Source organism: Hibiscus syriacus, unplaced genomic scaffold, assembly GCF_006381635.1.
Source record: "Hibiscus syriacus cultivar Baekdansim isolate YM2019G1 unplaced genomic scaffold, ASM638163v2 tig00110865_pilon, whole genome shotgun sequence".
Taxonomy (NCBI): Eukaryota; Viridiplantae; Streptophyta; class Magnoliopsida; order Malvales; family Malvaceae; genus Hibiscus; species Hibiscus syriacus.
In genome coordinates, this window is record NW_024062894.1 from 2,152,993 (window position 1) to 2,171,536 (window position 18,544).

Here is an 18,544-nt window from a genome sequence, read left to right on the forward strand (position 1 = left end):
TGTTTTGATATGAGTTACTGACCCAGGATTTTTCAGCTTTAAATTGTGACAATAAGCCGGAAGTTGGGCAAACGATGCTTCTGGAGACCCCCTCAAAAATTCCAAGGCATAACATTTGGCTCTCCAAGCTTGAGAATATGAGATACTAATCTTGAACCGAGCATTCATGTCAGCCATAATTTCATGTCCCCGATATACCCTTCCATTCAAAAATATTAACTCAGCCAGAAAACCACCCAACACCTTTTTGTTTGCCTGTCTATGGTGAGAAAAAACTTGGGTTCTTGAACATGTATGTTTATGAATAAAATTCTTAACTTGAAACATTTCACAATCTTTTATCCTCTTTGCAATCATATGCCACGTACAATTTTTGTCAATCATACACTTTGTTTCGAAACAATCTTTGCTTGATTTGTTAACTTTTAGTTGATAGCCATCTTCCACACATTTTGTATACAAAGCTATCTTCAAGTCTTCCTTTATATCAAAACAATCATCTTTGTTGATACGAATAACTTTTGTGTAATAATCAACTGCTATCTTTACCAACTCTTCTTCCAGTAACTGAAGTAATTCTGGCATATTTCATTTATACTCTCGTGGCATTTTCTTCTTTTTCTTTTCTTTGGGGATTTCTTCTTCTTCTTTATCTTTTTTAGGGTTATATGAATTACAGAATGGATATTCAACATGTTCATTCACAGTCGTAACTTCCTCCTCATTATCATCAACAACATCTTCCTCGACAACGGCTGTTTCATCATCAAAATTCAGGTATTGACTAATATCAAAATCATTACATGCAGGGTTTGTTTCTTCTTCTGAAACATCATCAAAATCCGAGTATTGACCAAAATCAAAGTCTAGGTATTGACCAATATCAAATTTCGAATACTGACTAGTAGTCACAATTTTTTCTGTTGGCTCATAATCTTCTAACTGGTCAATACGAAAATCGGAATTTGGTGCTGAAAGTTGATTGGGATTTGGATTAGGAAAAGGTTATGGGTTTTGAGATTGTGTTTGGTATTGGAAATGTGGTGAAACAAAATTTTCTTGGTGATGAAATTGTGGTGGAACCATTAAATTTTGAGGTTGATAACAACGTTGTACATTGTGAGCACCATAAACTGGGGTTGAAGAACTTAGTTGATTACTACCTGCTACTGACCCAACTCATTACTTCTAGGTTCAACAACATACAATGTAACATCATCTTCTTGCGAAACACTAATGTAAGCAATGAATCGTTCAACATCTTCATTGTCGGTTAACAAATAAACTTTACCTTTTCTCTGATAAGATAGCCTAAATCCACTTAGAGGCTCTAAATTCAATTTCTTTGCAACACGTAACATTAGAGTTTCATAAGTTAACTTTTTTAATGACAGTTTTAGTTGGAGATTCATGGGTAAAGGCACATATTATAAAACACCATGAACATTCTCCCATGACCCTCCAAAACACAAATCTATCCAAACATGATCAATATTATATGATTTCATTCTACAAATTGTAAATTAATTTACTAAAAAAACGAGCTATAAACTACATATCATCACTAACTTAGAGAAAAACATACCTTTATTAAGTTGATAGTTGGTAATTTGGGAGAGAAATCATTGAAAAATTATATATAAATAAAATTATGTAAAAAAAAATTAGAGATGGGGAAGGATGTCGTTCGATATAGGAACGAATGTCGTCGGAGAGAGTGATAGATGGAGATGGAATGAGTTGCGATTTAGGGATTTAGGTTATGAGTTGTTGCTGCTGCGTAGTTATATACCCAAAACATTCGTGCTGCGAAACTAAAACATGTTGCGAAATTAAATTCGTGTTGCGAATTCGAAAATCGAGTTGCGAATTTGAAATTCAGTTGCGAATTTGAAATTCAGTGTTGCGAATTTGACTATCGCGTTGCGAATTTGACTTCTGTGTTGCGAATTTGACTTTTGTGTTGCGATTTACAAATTCACGTTGCGATTTACATATTTGCGTTGTGATTTACATATTCGCGTTGCGAATTTGATTTCAGTGTTACGAATTTGACTATCGCGTTGCGAATTTGACTATCGCATTGCGAATTTGACTTCTGTGTTGTGAATTTGACTTTTGTGTTGCGATTTACAAATTCGCGTTGCGAATTTGGAAACTGGGTTGCGAAATTGGAGTTCGCGTTGCGAATTTGTTGATCATTTTCGCAAATCCAAAAAAAGTTGGTTAAAATCATATATTATAAGGCATTTTCGGCCACTGAGGTTATTTTCTCTGAAAAAATGGTTCTTCCTTCGTCAATTTAAAAATAGCATTTTATGATAAGAAATTGATACTATTTTCAAGGCTAGAACATTAACAAAATTGTAATGAATTTTTAGATGGGATTTTGGTTTGAAATATCTTCTAATAAAATATGGTATCTGGTATATTAGTTGAATAATCTAGATCAAGTTTTGTAGAGGCTTATTTATAGGGTCGACTTTCCAAACCCAATTTGATCCATTCACAATTGTCAGAATTTGAACATTTGACCTTACTTAAGGAATCTAGTGGCTCATCCCACTAGACCATCTTATTGTTGGTTTATTTTATTAAGTGATTTAAATAAGTTACGATTTATTTTATTTTAGGGTTAACTACATGATTGATCACTTATGTTTGTGCTTTGTCCACTTTTCCTCATCTATTTAAAAAAAATAATATATGGTAACTTTCGTTTTATTTAATTAATAAATGATCACTTTCGTTTTATTTAATTAAGATGTGGTCACCAGGGGTTAACTATCATAAACAGTTAACAAATTAGGTGACATGGTATTTTGGTATAATCACACATTTAGTTCCTATTATTTAACGACCAAATATATTATGCTAAAATATTTAATGACATTTAACTCGTCGTGATCACATCCTAATAAAAAAATGATCATATATTATATTTTTGAAATTAGTGAGGAAAAGTAGACAAAACACAAACATAAGTTATCAATCATGTAGTTAATCCTTTATTTTATTAAGTTTCATAATTTAGTTCAAATATGTTTCAAATTTTTTTCTAACTTTCAAGTATTCTGTAGTATATAAATAGGCGCATCTCATATATAATTCACCACAACACACAACAATTTAAAATTAAATCAATATTATTTATTTTAAAGTTCTATTGTGAATTCTATTTTTGTTTGAGATATTTACTTTAATCTTAATTTAGAGCTCAAGTGTTCAATTGCATTGTGACGAGTATTTGACGTTCTTCTTCATTGTTAATGTCGCTAAGACACTATCCTTACAAAATTAAGTATGTCAATCGAGACGTATAGGGGTTTATATAGGGGAGGAGGAGGAGGGTAGTTGAGGAAAAATTAGGTGGGTATTTCTGGCATTTAATAAAAGGCGCGTCCCTGGGATGCGCCTTTCCGCCGTGGCATCCGAATCAGCAATTCCCCGTGAAAGCGCGTCCCCATGGATGCGCCTTACCCGCGTGGCATCCGACTCAGCGTAAAGCACGTCCTCAGGGATGCGCCTTTATGCCACTTCAGCCGAAAGGGTGTTACTTCGAGAAATATTAATAAAACGGTGTTAGATAGGGAATATTAGGGACAAACGGTGTCAGTTATGTCAAATCGCCCAAAATAGTCCATTATCAGTTACTGCCACCAACTGCTTCTGCCCTAAGCCATCTCGTGCAGCCATCCAACCACCATCAACTCCAGTCACACCAAAATCAACAAAAAGCAACAAGCAAATGAAATTTTTATTATTTATTTTTTATGACAGATTGAACGGGTATATAACCCAAAATGAAAAACATATTGAAAAAAGAAGAAGGGAAGATTAAAAAAAAATGAGCAGCATTTTATCATTAGCAACATAAAAAAGAACAAGAAACGAAAAGAACAAGAAACCGAACCAAAGAAAGAAATAAAAACAAAAAAAGAAACTAAAAATAGAAAGAAGATAACCTTACCCTTGGGGATTGAACAATCCAACTTCACCGGAGTCGAGAGGTAGTCAGAGCATCAAAAGGTAACCATTTTTCTTTCGGGTTTCAACACAAGAGTGGGAGAGGTCAAGTTTGTAGTTTGGGAGGTTGTTTTGTTTTGGAGTTTGGAAAAGAGGAGCCCACGGGGTCACCGGCCCCTTATCAGGGCCATCCGAGATGGTGGCCGGAGGGAAGACCTTTTAATCTCTCGGTGGAGAGAAGGAAAATGAGGCTGAGAGAGAGGAAAGAAATAGTGAAAACCGTGTGGGGATAAGAAGATTAGGTTTTTAAAGTTATGATAGGGTATTTAAATAAAACTCAAAACGACATCATTTTAAAGGGTTAGTGTTCTACATGGAACGCTTGGTCTAACTGTGTAAAGAGGAGTCCTGCTTTTGTAAAGTTCTACTCTAGTCACTAAATGCAAATTTTATCTATTATGTTTTGTGCCTTTGATTTTGTTACATGTTCATTTGGTCCTGAATCAATTTTATTCCTCCTTCCATGACTAGTAGTAGGTTCCCGTAATTGCCCATTTTATATTTAGACCATATTTACATTTGTTTCCATAGATTACTGTTATTTTGATTTAATTATGCTTTAATAGGTTTGCTTAATTTCTGTAACTCCCTTATATGTAGGTATATTATTAAATATCATGCTATTTCACATATTTTTTTCCTGTTTTTAACTTATTTACATATATTAGCACGTTTCATACCCTATACATATTATATTACATAGGTGTATATACTTTAGTATTTTTATAACCTATATTTATTTTATATATAGATATATTGTTTATTACGAGATTATTTCCGTTATATATATATATATATATTAATTGATAAAATATACATTTGTCAGTATTTTCCTTATGTTCATGTCTCGAATATTTTCAAGAACACTGGTCGTAGAATGGGCGTGAAAAACACCACTTGATAGAAGTAATGTGATTCGACGACATTCGAACAAAAAGTGAACTTGAAATAAATTGATTCTATTTTTTTACAATTTTGTGATTCGAAATAATTAATCAATGTTCAATGCAATGGGTCATATTTTAATTTTAGACTCAAATTTGTAAATTCCACTAAGACTACGTATAAGTGATTAAGTACTAATTTCGGGCGTTGTGCGGGTGTTTACCCTTCCACATGCGTAATCGACTCTCGAACCTAAAATGAATCTTTGACAAGTGCATACCAGTTTTTTGTCTTAAAAATTATTTTTCTTAAAATTGTTTAAAAGACACGTTTAGGTGTTTAACCTACTTAACCCAAAGGTCGATGGAGAATCCAAATCAATTTAATCAAAATAAAAACAAAATTTTAATTTTTCCAAATAAGTCACAATTTAGGGTTTTCATCGCATACTTATTCGTTCGTCAAAAAAGACGTTATGGCAGCTTGACGACTCCTCTGGGGACACTTTAGAGAGTCAGGCTTTAAGTCACTTATACATTGTCGTAGTGGTGAAAATTATAAGTTCAAGTCTATATTTAGCTTATGATCCTTTTATCAAAATTTTGCATTACTATACATTCTTTATGTAAATAGTTGTACTAATGTTTAAATTCATGCTTTCAGCTTCACTAAAATTTCTCTCAAAAGTTTTTCTTTTATTTTTATTGTTTTATTTGGTCGAAGGTTTGTGTGTTCCTTCTCACACACCTCACGTTCATTTGCATGACATAAATTCTATACCCGAGCTTCGTACCAAGTAAGTAAGGGTGAACGGTTTGCTATCGTAAGAATTTATTTTTCGTATGAGATTTAGCAAATAACCTATGGGTTACACATACCTCATACCTTCATAGGGATTTATTCCTTGTATGGGTATAGGTAAGTGAATCCTCTCGAATTGAACTCGATCCGTTTAAGCCTATGATGTGTGAGGATTGAGGGCTTGGCAACTCAATGGGGCACCGACAACAAGGACAATTTTAGTACATTTCTCTATTATAGCCGAAACCTTACATTTAGTGAACCATAGAATTGTCACCCTAGGTAGAGCCATACAAAACCTTTATCCGTTAGTAGGTACCAAAATAAGTGTACACGAAGGAGGAATAACTCTAAACCTTTACATTTTACTTTAAATTCATAGAATATATTTATTTTTGAATTAAAGTTGTGAACTAGATACCATGCAGATAGGATTAATTTCTTGAAATAAATTATTTTGGGTAGAAAGCATGTCCAAATAGAATTGTTGTTTAATAAAAGCATGCTTGGGTAGATATCATGATTGGTTAGGTGTTATATTTATCTTTAAATAGAATCGTTTAACTCTATTGATTATCTTGCATGTACTAACTCATTTCCTCTCATTTTTTGTGTCATTTATCGCCTTTTTTGCATTGCATTGTCATGACATAATGGAAATGTATTGATCCATAATTGACTATCGAATAGAAATGTTTCATAAATGGAGAAAAAAAGTTTCAATCAACTAGCCACATACACAGACGTGCACTGATGGTTAAAGAAAGTCCAGAGAGAACAAAGATAAAACATCAACCTACTTTAGACCAAGCGAGAGCATGTCTGTAAAGATGGACTATATTGTAATAGTGAAGACTTTTATCTCTAATGAAACTTGTTTTATAATATTCATCTTTGGGATCATCACTTTTTGCATTCATATTCGCATTCGCATCTTTGCATTCTGCATGGCATTTATTTAGGCATTTTGACATGCATTAATCATGGATACATGGATTTATTTCGTGGAGGACTCTGAGGAGGTGTTTCTAACTGTGCAATTTCATTCACACAATACTAAGAATGGAAGACAATTTTGAGAAACTAAAGAAAGATATAAGAGAATTTGCAAAGGATACAAACAAATTAGGAAGATAAAATGGAGCAAGCGCAGAAGGCCACTTTGAATCGCATCTTGCAAAACCAAAACAATATGGTTGACCCAATTGTAGCAAAACTGACTGGCTCAACCAAGAAAGAGGAAAAAAGTATTTTCTCAACCATGGAAACCTCTGAGTGTGTGATGGCATAGGCTAATCCACAACTACTCATTTCACCCGAGAAGCTTCCAAGCCACCAAGTAGGCTTCTCCACCACTAAGACTCAAGCAACTCTGTTAGATCCTCAGCATAACCCGACTAATCAAAGTATGTACGATCCTGATGAGATGGAAAAAGCCAAGAATGAGATCCCTGAGAACTTAAAAATTGACGCAGAGAGACTTTCAAAGGAACGAGAAGACAAATCTCTCATAATGAAGTGGATACAAGTGAACTAGTCTTGGTTCCTGACTTGGTGATCCCGCCTAAATTCAAAATGTCTGATTTTGAAAAGTACGATGGAACCAGTTGCCCTACTGCCCATCTCACGATGTTTATTTGAAGGATAATTGGATACACCAAAAATGATCAGATGTTGATCCACTGCTTTCAAGATAGTTTTTCTGGACCTGCTTATAAGTGGTATAATCAACTGAGTCGTATTGAAATCCGCTCTTGGAAGGATTTGGGTCATGCCTTTTTGGGTCAATACAAGAACACGACTGATATGACCCATGATCGAACAACACTGTAAAATATGGAAATGAAGTGTAATGAGGGCTTCCGATAATATACACAACAATGGAGGGATGTTACATCTCAAGTGCATCCATCAATGATTAAAAGGGAGTTCATCACTTTATTCATTGATACATTAAAATCTCTATATATTAACCACATCTTAGGGGCTTCCACTAAGAGTTTCTCTGACGTCATAATGTGTGGAAAAATGATTGAAAGAGCTATCAAGAATGGCAAGATACATTACTGATATTGAGAAAAGAGTTGAGATTAACACAGTGGGATTTTATCTAGCTAATCAGGGGACCAAACCTCATAAGGTATTCTGTGAAAAGACTCTCATCAATCCAATTCCAATGACATATGAGGAATTGATCCCAACTCTAGTTGAGAAGAACCTTGTGACTCCAGTTCAATCCAAACCAAAAGTGGCCCCACATCTTGAAGGCCATGATGTTAATGCCATATATAGGTACCATATTGGGAGCTCAAGGCACACCACTGATAATTCTGGGGCATTGAAGTGCATGGTCTAAAATCCAATTGATTTAGGGGCATGAACATTCGATGTGTAATGGGGCATTCTGATCAGGAGTGGGCTGCAGCATCCATCAGGAATTTTTGTTGCACTCACATCAAAAGCATTTCATCTTGTTTGAACTTGTTTTTCTTTATTTCTTCCTATGTTTAAATGTTTGTAAGTCATTTGACATTCGAACATTTTAAATAAAATTTTACCTTCTGAGGTTATGAACAATGAGAAAATTTTAATCTTGAAATTCTTTGAATATCAACTCAATTAAAATATCTTTAATAATTGAGGTTATAAATTTTTGACAAATGACAAGATTGAACCTCAGTAAAATAAGGACCCTTGATCCTAATCTAAAAGCTATACCCGAATATCACACCCATCTCTTACTGGGACCAAGATAACCATATACTACTACGAAGAGACAATCAAAAGGCTTGGCATTCATGTATGTGTTAAGAGCAGACAAAATAGTGCATCTCATGTGTATGATCTTGTAAAGCTTATTAGATTATACTTCTGTCGATGACGTTTGATGCTGATCACGATCTTCACAGATAGAACAGTTATGTAGATGAATTTAGTTTAGGACAGTTGCTTGGAAATTGAACTCTAAAGATAAAATTCTCTAACCTCCAACAACACCCAGACTATAATAGATTATTCTTAACGAGCTTAAGAAATCTTGAATCCTGATACCCAAAAAATTAATGAAGTAATTTTATAAGGTAAATGCAATAAAGCTAGAGCTATCCGCTAAAGGAATTTGTTAGAGAGATAACTCAAAAGCTCTGCCTTTATGAATAGATTATATTCAAATCATGATATTGATCGGATACCTAGCAGTTCGGTGTTTGCTCCACTGTGGCTGTCAAGTCAAAGACTTTATGACAAGATGAATCCCTCGGTTGTGTCAAAATAATGGAAAAACTAAATCAAAACAAAAAATTTAAGGAACCACTAAAAGTTCAAGGTTTGAATTAATAAGGAGTATCGGTGAATGATGGAGTAAGGGAGTTGAGAAACATATATTATAGTCAACTTCACACAAACACACAAGAATTATGTTGCTAGACTGGTATTTCTGCATTGGCTCTACTAAAGGAATCTATGAAGCTTGAACAAATGGAATATTTCAGAGAACCGAAATAGAAATATTCTGAAAAGTCTAGCAATTGATCCTGACATTTGTCAAAGATTTATAACTATGAAAGATTAAAAGAGCAGTTGAATCTTTTTATAGTCAATGAACTCATGTTTTTTTATATGCTTCAACTGTGAGCCAAAATATGGGGCATTATTTTAGTTTCTTCAACAATAAAAAAATTCACATATTTTTTAAATTTCTTCATCAAACTTTTCAAAGGAAGAAAACCATTTTCAAACAAGATAATCTCTCTAGAAGTGTATCTTGGAATTCAACAAATATCTCTCAGACACAAAAGTTCATGATAAAAGTTGGGGAAAGGGAAATTGAAATTTTTGGGGCAAAATTTGACGGGGCTAGATGAACAAATTGTCACAGGTCGAAGTTTGCAATAGTACACTGTGGAAAATGAAGACAACCGAATCAAGAAGATAATGAAAATTGCTCATGTGTCCATTGATCAAGAAAACATGCATCAACATAAAGATACACGTCACATGAATTTACACCTTTGCATCATACATTCATCATCGCATACAATAAAACTTTGTTTCCCTTCTCTTGAGGATGCCTTTATAATCTCTTTTTAAAAACTAATTTCGTTTTTCACAAGATTGCTCATATAAGAACATCAATATAGTCTTTCTTAAGACTGTGTTTCCCTGAAATCCTTATTTCATTTTTCTTAAAAGCCATTTTTCTCCTCTCATGAGGACATCATCCAATTTTCCTTTCTCAATATCATTTTCTTCTCTCATGAGGACAAATTCAAAAATGAATTTTTATTAAAATAAAAATCAAACCAAATACATGAAATAAACTTCATCTTGACATCCATGAAAACATCCAAGATAGTCATTCATAAATGCATCATTTTTATATATCTTTCAGGAAAGAAAAGTTTGGTGATGACTAGACATTCTCAACATTAAGGAACAATGTCGTTCATAGATTTGACGTCCTAAAGTGAATGATTAGATATTCTAAAGCCAAATAGATCTCCTCAACATGAAGGAACAGATTGTTTGTCTCCTTTGAGACAGTTTATCTTGAAACAAATTTTATCTCGCTTGAGACTGTTTCTCTTGAAACATAAACCTTTGAGATTATTTCGCTCGAAGCATAGTTTTGTCTCGCTTGAGACATTTTCTCTTGAAACATAAACCTTTGAGATTGTTTCTCTCAAAACAAAGTTTAGTCTCGCTTGAGACAATTTCCCTTGAAGCCCAAATTTTGAAGTTTTTTTACTTGAAACAAAATTGATCTCACTTGAGATTGTTTTCCTAAAAACAAATTTTGTCTCGCTTGAGGCAGTTTTCCCTCGAAACACAAATTTTGAAATTGTTTCACTTAAAACAAATTTCATCTCAATTGAGATAGTTTCCCCTTGAAACACAAATTTGAAATTGTTTCACTCGAAACAAAATTTTATCTCACCTGAGATAGATTCTCTTGAAACAAATTTATTTACTCATTTATTTTCACTCAAATGTCGAATATTTGACAAGAATTCAAAAAGTTAGTAGAGAATTTCATTTCACAAACCCATGTTGAAGAAGAAGATTTCAAATCCATCGTAGAAGAAGATGGATCAATATTTCAAGTGGAAGGATTCTTACTCAGAAGGATTCGTCCGAAGCAAGTGAAAAGTTCAAAATGAGAAAAAACTTGTAGTTCAGGAATTTAAGCATTTTGGGCAAAAAATGGTGCTTTAAATCTTTGCTCCGTTTTTGTTCCACAGCAACGAGCAAAGAGGGGCATCTGTAATCACCAGTTTTTCGCCATGCCCTGCCACCACACCATTCCCTACCATATTCCATGCTAACAATTGCTGCACCAAATCCCATGCTGCAAAACAGTGCGTTATCAGTCACTGCCACCAACTGCTCCTACCCCAAGCCATCCCGTACAGCCATGCCTCCTAGCAGTCCTGCCATCACGAGCTCACCAACTACCATCAGCTCCAGTCACACCAAAATCAACAAAAAAAACAAATGAAATTTTTATTATTTATTTTTTATGATAGATTGTAACAGATATACAACCCAAAATGAAAAATAGATTGAAAAAAAGATGATAGAAGATTAAAAAAATGAAGCATTTTATCATCATCAACAAAAAAAGAACAAGAAAATGAACACACAACAACCACTGAGAGACTGAACCAGAGAAAGAATCAAAATAAAAAACAAGAAACTAAAAATAGGAAGAAGATAACCTTACCCTTGGGGAACGAACGATCCAACTCCACCGGAGTCGAGAGGTCGTTAGAGCATCCAAAGGTAACCCTTTTCCTTTCGGGTTTCAACACAAGAGTGGGAGAGGTCAAGTTTGTAGTTTGGGAAGTTATTTTGTTTTGGGGTTTGGAATAGAGAAGGCCACGAGGTCACTGACCCCTTATTGGGGCCATCCGAGATAGTGGCCAATAGAGAAGACCTTTTAATCTCTCGATGAAGAGAAGGAAAATGAGGGAGAGAGAGGAAAATTAGTTTTTTTAGTTATAATAGGGTATTTAAATAAAACTCAAAACGATGTCGTTTCAAAGGGTTAGGATTTCTGCAAGGAGCACTTGGTCTACCTGTGTAAGGAGGAGTCCTGATTTTGTAAAGTTATATTCTGGTCACTAAATACAAATTTTATCTATTATGTTTTGTGCCTTGGATTTTGTTACATGTTCATTTTGGTCCCTAAATCAATTTTATTCTTCCTTCCATGACTAGTTGGTTCCTGTAATTACCCTTTTTATATTTAGACCATATTTACGTTTGTTTCCTTAGATTATTTTTGTTTTAATTTAACTATGCTTTAATAGATTTGCTTAATTTCTGTAACTTCCTTATATGTAGGTATATTATTCAATATCATGCTATTTCAAAGCTATTTTTCCTGTTTTTAACTTGTTAACATATATTAGCACGTTTCATACCATGTACATATTATATTGCATAGGTGTATATACTTTACTATTTTTATAACCTATATTTATTTTATATATAGATATACTATTTATTACGAGATTATTTCCCTTATATATATATATATATTAATTGATAAAATATCCATTTGTTAATATTTTCCTTATGTTCATGTATCGAATATTTTCAAGAAAATTGGTCGTAGAATGGGCGTGAAAAGTACCACTTGATAGAAGTAGTGAGATTCGATGACATTCGAACAAAAAGTGTACTTGAAATAAATTGATTCTATTTTTGTGCAATTTTGTGATTCGAAGTAATTAATCGATTGTTCGATACAAGGGATCATATTCTAATTTTAGACTCAAATTTGTAAATTCCACTACGACTACGTATAAGTGATTAGGTACCAATTGTGGGCATCGTGGTGGTGTTTACCCTTCCCCATGCATAATCGACTCCCGAACCTAAAATGAATCTTTGACAAGCAAATACCAGTTTTTTTTTTATCTTAAAAAGGATTTTTCTTAAAATTATTTGAAAGGCATTTTAGGTGTTCGACCTACCTAACCCAAAGGTTGATGGCGACTCCAAATCAATTTAATCAAATTAAACACAAAAATTCAATTTTTCCCAAATAAGTCATAATTTAGGGTTTTCATCGAAAACTTATTCGTTCGTCAAAAAAGATGTAACGACAATGATATTTTCATTTTATACTTTGAGATATATTGTTCGCATTTTGTGAGTACTAAATATGGACGCAAAATATGTGCAAGTATACACAATCGAACAAGTAATATAATGATTAGTGAGTATCGTCTCCACAAGGATTGGTGGAAATTTACGAGTTTAACCAAAGCAAAGAACTACTTAATTTAAGTATAGTCAGTGTGATGGTATGTACCAATGAAAGATGCTGAGACAAAATGAAATGTATGTTGGTGGGGATGGAATGATAGTGTAAACATTGGATTTGACTAAAATGCCTTCATAATCCTCGCACAACAAGATACTATGGGAATGAATGATATGAGTCACTTGGGAAACTTAAGTATAACTTCTCAGGATGATCTCACTCCTATGTTTTACTTGCCCGACAGAGTTTACTAAAGGTTCCCTATGCTATCTCTAGTCAAGGGACTCGACAGGTTGAGAATGCCATGGCAATACCTATTGGCGTTAGCAGGTGCAGGGATCCCATCAGTGCAACAGAATATGTCACGACAATACCATTCAGTATTCACACTAGCATCTACTCTCTCGACCGAGCACTACTTTTAGTCGATTGAAATCCTAGCCTTATGTTTAAGGGAGGATTAGGCTTAGTTACTATCTAAAACCATTTGCTTATGTTGATCCTCTTTAGTTTCTCTCGAACACTAAGTATTTTCCTAAAAAATGGATACTCTCATAGCTCCTACAACCTTAGGTCATTAAGCACAATAAACATCCATATTGAACTCCCACCAAATAAAGCTAGTTCATGGTGGGGTTAAAATAATCCATGAAATAAATCATAAAATTCATTCGTTCCTTGAAACCCAAATCAAATGAGAAATAACAACACATGGGAATGAGGAAAAAGCCTCCGACGTGCACTGTCGGAGCTCTCTTCGACCACCACGAATCGTTTTATCTCGCTAGCTCCTCTAGAACGCCTAGCTCACCACTCTTTAGAGATCATTAATGGAGGAACACCATTAAAAAATAGAAGGAAGAAAACAGTGGAGAAGATGAAGAAAATGGAGATTTCCAGCTGGTGTGTAACCTCATTCTCTCTCTCTCCTATGTGGTTCTTTAAATAATAAAAAAATATCTAAGCATATTCTTGGGTTTTTGCATTCAAAATACCCATCATACCCTAGAGTCACTCCTTATGCGTGAGGTCTATCTCCACACGTGGCAGTGGTCCCCAGCAGGCAGTTGCAACCATTAGAGTGCCTTATCAGCTGTCCTTTTATAAAAATATCTTTTTGTCCTTTTTTGCGCTATAAATGCCAAGGCATTTCATTCTGTTTCAGTAACGTATGATGCCACGACATTCTTTCCCAGCTCGCCCTTTTCTTGTTATTTCCTACACATCACTAAAAACCATAACTTCCTCCTCATAGAGAACCTTAACAAAATAAAATAACACAACCACCACAAATGCAACTATATGCATCTACTGACAAACAATAACTTAAGAGAAAAAGGCCTCAAAAGTAGCCATTTTACGGAGTTATCACATGCTTATTTGATTATGGCCTTGTTTAAGCATTTGAGAATACTTTTTATGATTGACTAATTTTATTTGACAGTTTTGATCTTCACATCTTATATATATATATATATATATATATATATATATATATATATATATATATATAGTTTAATTTTCTTTTGAAAAGATTTTGTTGTACTTTGATATTTTGATATACCAACAATAATTTTGAAAAATCCATTTTACTCCCTGCTTTCTTGAAAAAAAAGAGTCATATATTGGAAATAATTTTGAAACAATGTTATCTGAGAGTTTTGGACTTTAATCAAGTCAAAAATTATTTTTATGTCTAGTAGTATTAATATTGTAAGAACAGTACTGATATTGTTCATGTGATATCGATGTAGTATTTATGCCAATGCTTTAAAAATACATAGTAGTACAAATACTCCTTTAGTTTTGAAATTTTCAATATACAAAATTAGTACCGATATTACTACAGTAATGATACTACTTATCGATGTTCCAAATGATAGTATTGACACTGCTCTTGTGTTTTTGAAAATGTAAAATTCTAGTAAGCAATTTTGGTATTGATACTCTCCAGTATAGATACTACTTATACAATAGTATTGATACCCCATATTTCTCAACGACTATATTTTTATAATTAATGCAGGTAGTATCGATAGTCCAAGAATGAGTATCAATACTCAAGGCGTCTGGGCAACATTTATTCCAAGAAACTTCATCCACAACTACACAAATGGATAGAATTGAATGAAAGGGTACAAAAACAATATTCCAAGTCATATATGAAGACAAAAGATAAAAAAAGCCTAAGCAATCAAATAGAGTCAAATTCAAGTCAACATTCTTCAATATTTCTTTTACTTTCAAAGAACATTTTTGTGTTCATTTATTAAGTGTTCTTATTTGCTCTAGAATTGTACAAACACATTCCTAGTGAGGTTTTTATAAGTTCGCAATTTATAAGTTTCTCTTTGAGAGTGTCTCAAGAATTTGAGGTATAATTCTTAAGAGAGTTATAATGTTACACCTTATCCTCAAATGTTGCTACAAATTAGTGAATTTGTGAAAATCCTTAATGTGGATAGCTAAGGTAGTGGATGTAGATTTTGGTTTAGAAAGTTGAACCACTCTAAATTCTTGTGTTCAATCTTTTCAATTTTTCTTTAAGGTTCCACCAAAATTTTTTTTTGTCAATTCACTCTCTCTTGGCTATTCTATTCGTTTGATTGACTCAACACTTTCGACTGGGTTCCTCGGAGAGAATCGAGGCATAGGAGGGAAGATTTTCCTCTAGTTGGTTTGTCTTCATCTCAACATCTCGTGTGATTCCAAGATTTTGTGGCCTGAATCACACTTTCTTGGTATCAGCAGAGGATTCCGATAGTTTTTTATTTCAATATTATGATAACGTCCATGACTTCATTGTGTACATTGTCAATTAACTAAGAAAATTCTAAATAAATACTATCGTATAATTACTCTAAATTAATAAAAAATATTTTATTAAAACTAATATTCTTATTGTATTCGTTAGCATTAATATCACATTAACGTTTAAATTAGGTCAATTGTTTAAATAAATTTATTAGAAAATTAATATATCATAAATTAATTTATTATTATTTAAAATAATTGATAAATTTTTTAAATGAGAAATTACATTAATTTAAGAGCATTAATAGCAATAGTAGACGAGACAATCTCAGGACAAATTGAGTTAAATATATAGCATTACTTGGACATAGAGATAAAAAAGCGATAGAGCAACCACATTTGTCGCCCGACAAATAAGGCCTACATAAAATTCACCATTGTCCGAGCATGTTGAAGATGAAAATCTAAAGCTGATGACAACACCTTAACTCATTAAACCATAGCTGAATCAGTTTCGATGCAAACCTGAGACCATCCATTGTCACAAGTGCAAGGATTTCGGCCTCACCACATCACACCATAGAGAGAATTGAGTCAAACCACGAAGCCTGCACACGTCCTTGATGATCTCGCACGACACCGAATGCAGCAGTCCTAACGTTCCATCTACATTGACCTTAATCACTCCCACATGTAACCAAATTAGAATGATTCTTATCATATAATACATACCTTGTGAACTCAATTCATCCAGTTTCATAACATGATTTTACACATAATATACCAATTTCATATCATAACATAGACAATTCATGCTTCTTATCATATAATCAAATTAAAATGCTATCGATATCAGTTAAACTAAAACATGTAATTAGAGATTCAAAAGATATCATATATATATATATGTGTGTGTGTGTGTGTGTGGTGAACACAATTCTTCCAAAAACATATCATCTAACATAACCGATCCAACTAAAGGCTAATGTCAAGCCCTAATCATATAATCAAACATAAGATATATATATATGTGTGTGTGTGTGTGTGGTGAACACAATTCTTCCAAAAACATATCATCTAACATAACCGATCCAACTAAAGTCTAATGTCAAGCCCTAATCATATAATCAAACATAAGTACATATAGAAATGCACTAACCTCTACTCCAAGCTATGTGTACATGTAGAAATGCTCAAAGCTTCTCCTTTCCTTTGGAATATCCTTCTTCCAACTCTCTTTTACATGATTAATTTACCATGAATAACAATTGAAGCCATAGATTAGTAATATATCATAAAATTGCTTCCAAATTACAAGAATTAAACAAAATCTAAACATGGTTCTATGGATTCTTACCTTTTCTTTCTCAACCAAAACCCTAACTTTCTAATTTGCTATTCCTAAACTTGAGCATTTAAGTTTAGATAACTCCCCTTGTCAGTTGGTTAGAATACCTTCAATTTCTTAATTCTTTCTCCCTAAACTTTTCATTGTTATGGTAAGTAAAGGAAGAAGAACGTGTTCTTGCCCTTATGTTCATCTAAATTAGAAAAGAGATGAACTTATAATGATCACCAATTTGTACCATCATTAAAATTGGCCTATTTATCCTTTAAGGGCTCTTCCTTTGCTCATTTCTCCAACCACTTGTATTTACTAGATAACTTATCAAGTTATCACTTTAAGTCATAAAACCGAATTAATTCAATGTCAGGGTAAGTTCAATATATTTAATTAATTAATATATGACCCAAAACTTGATATTTAATCCAATTAAATATCAGAACAAATTGAGTTATATAAAACATTAAGGCGTTACAATATCATATATCGTGTATAGATCTTGGTAGGTTCATATATTTGTGTTCTTATTATGTCTAAAATTAAGACAAGAATCAAATAAGATTACGTAACTTTAAGATAATGTTAAAAAGAAGATATCAAAGAGACTCTTTGGTCTTTTATTATCCTATTGATATGATTCAACAAGGGTTGATTCTAAACCTTGAAAACATCACTTTTTTATATATTACTGAACACTGTATGGTTGATAGTCTTGGACGTCTCTTTGGCAGCTTCAATTGTGGATTGTATGGTGTTGTTTTGCAGTTTCTTAGATGTCATCCAACATCTGCACCTCCTGTACCATATTCCACACCAATGTTTGATACATGCCCACCTTATCCTCATCCATTTCCAGTTACTGCCCCAACCCCAACATCTGGGTCCACCAAATCCGTTGTTCCCACCTGACCCGAACCCAATGCCACGTCCAGTATTATTTCCTGGTTGACCCCATGATTGTCCAACGCCACATCCATTATTGCTTCCTGATTGTCCAACGACGCATCCATTGTTTCTTGGTTGACCCCCTGACCGTCCAACGCCACATCCAGTATTGTTTCCCGGTTGGCCACATGATTGTCCAACGCCACATCCGGTATTGTTTTCTGGTTGACCACATGATTGTCCAACGCCACATCCCGTATTTCTTGGTTGACCCCCTGATTGTGCAATGTCAATTCCAATACCTTTTCCGTTTCCGTTTCCGTTTCCATTTCCAATTCCAATACCATATCCGACGTTGTTTCCTAACTGACCCCCCGATTGTCCAGCATTTCCCGACTCGCACCCTGATTGTCCAAGGCCATACCCAATGCCCTTTCCACTGCTCGTTCCCATGGTGTTTCCTGAGGCATTTCCTATGCCATGACCAACCCCTTGTTTTTCATGGGCAACAGGGTTCACTTCTTTGTGGGCATGGTTAGCTTGGTCCAACAGGAACCTATTAGCCGAACTCAATC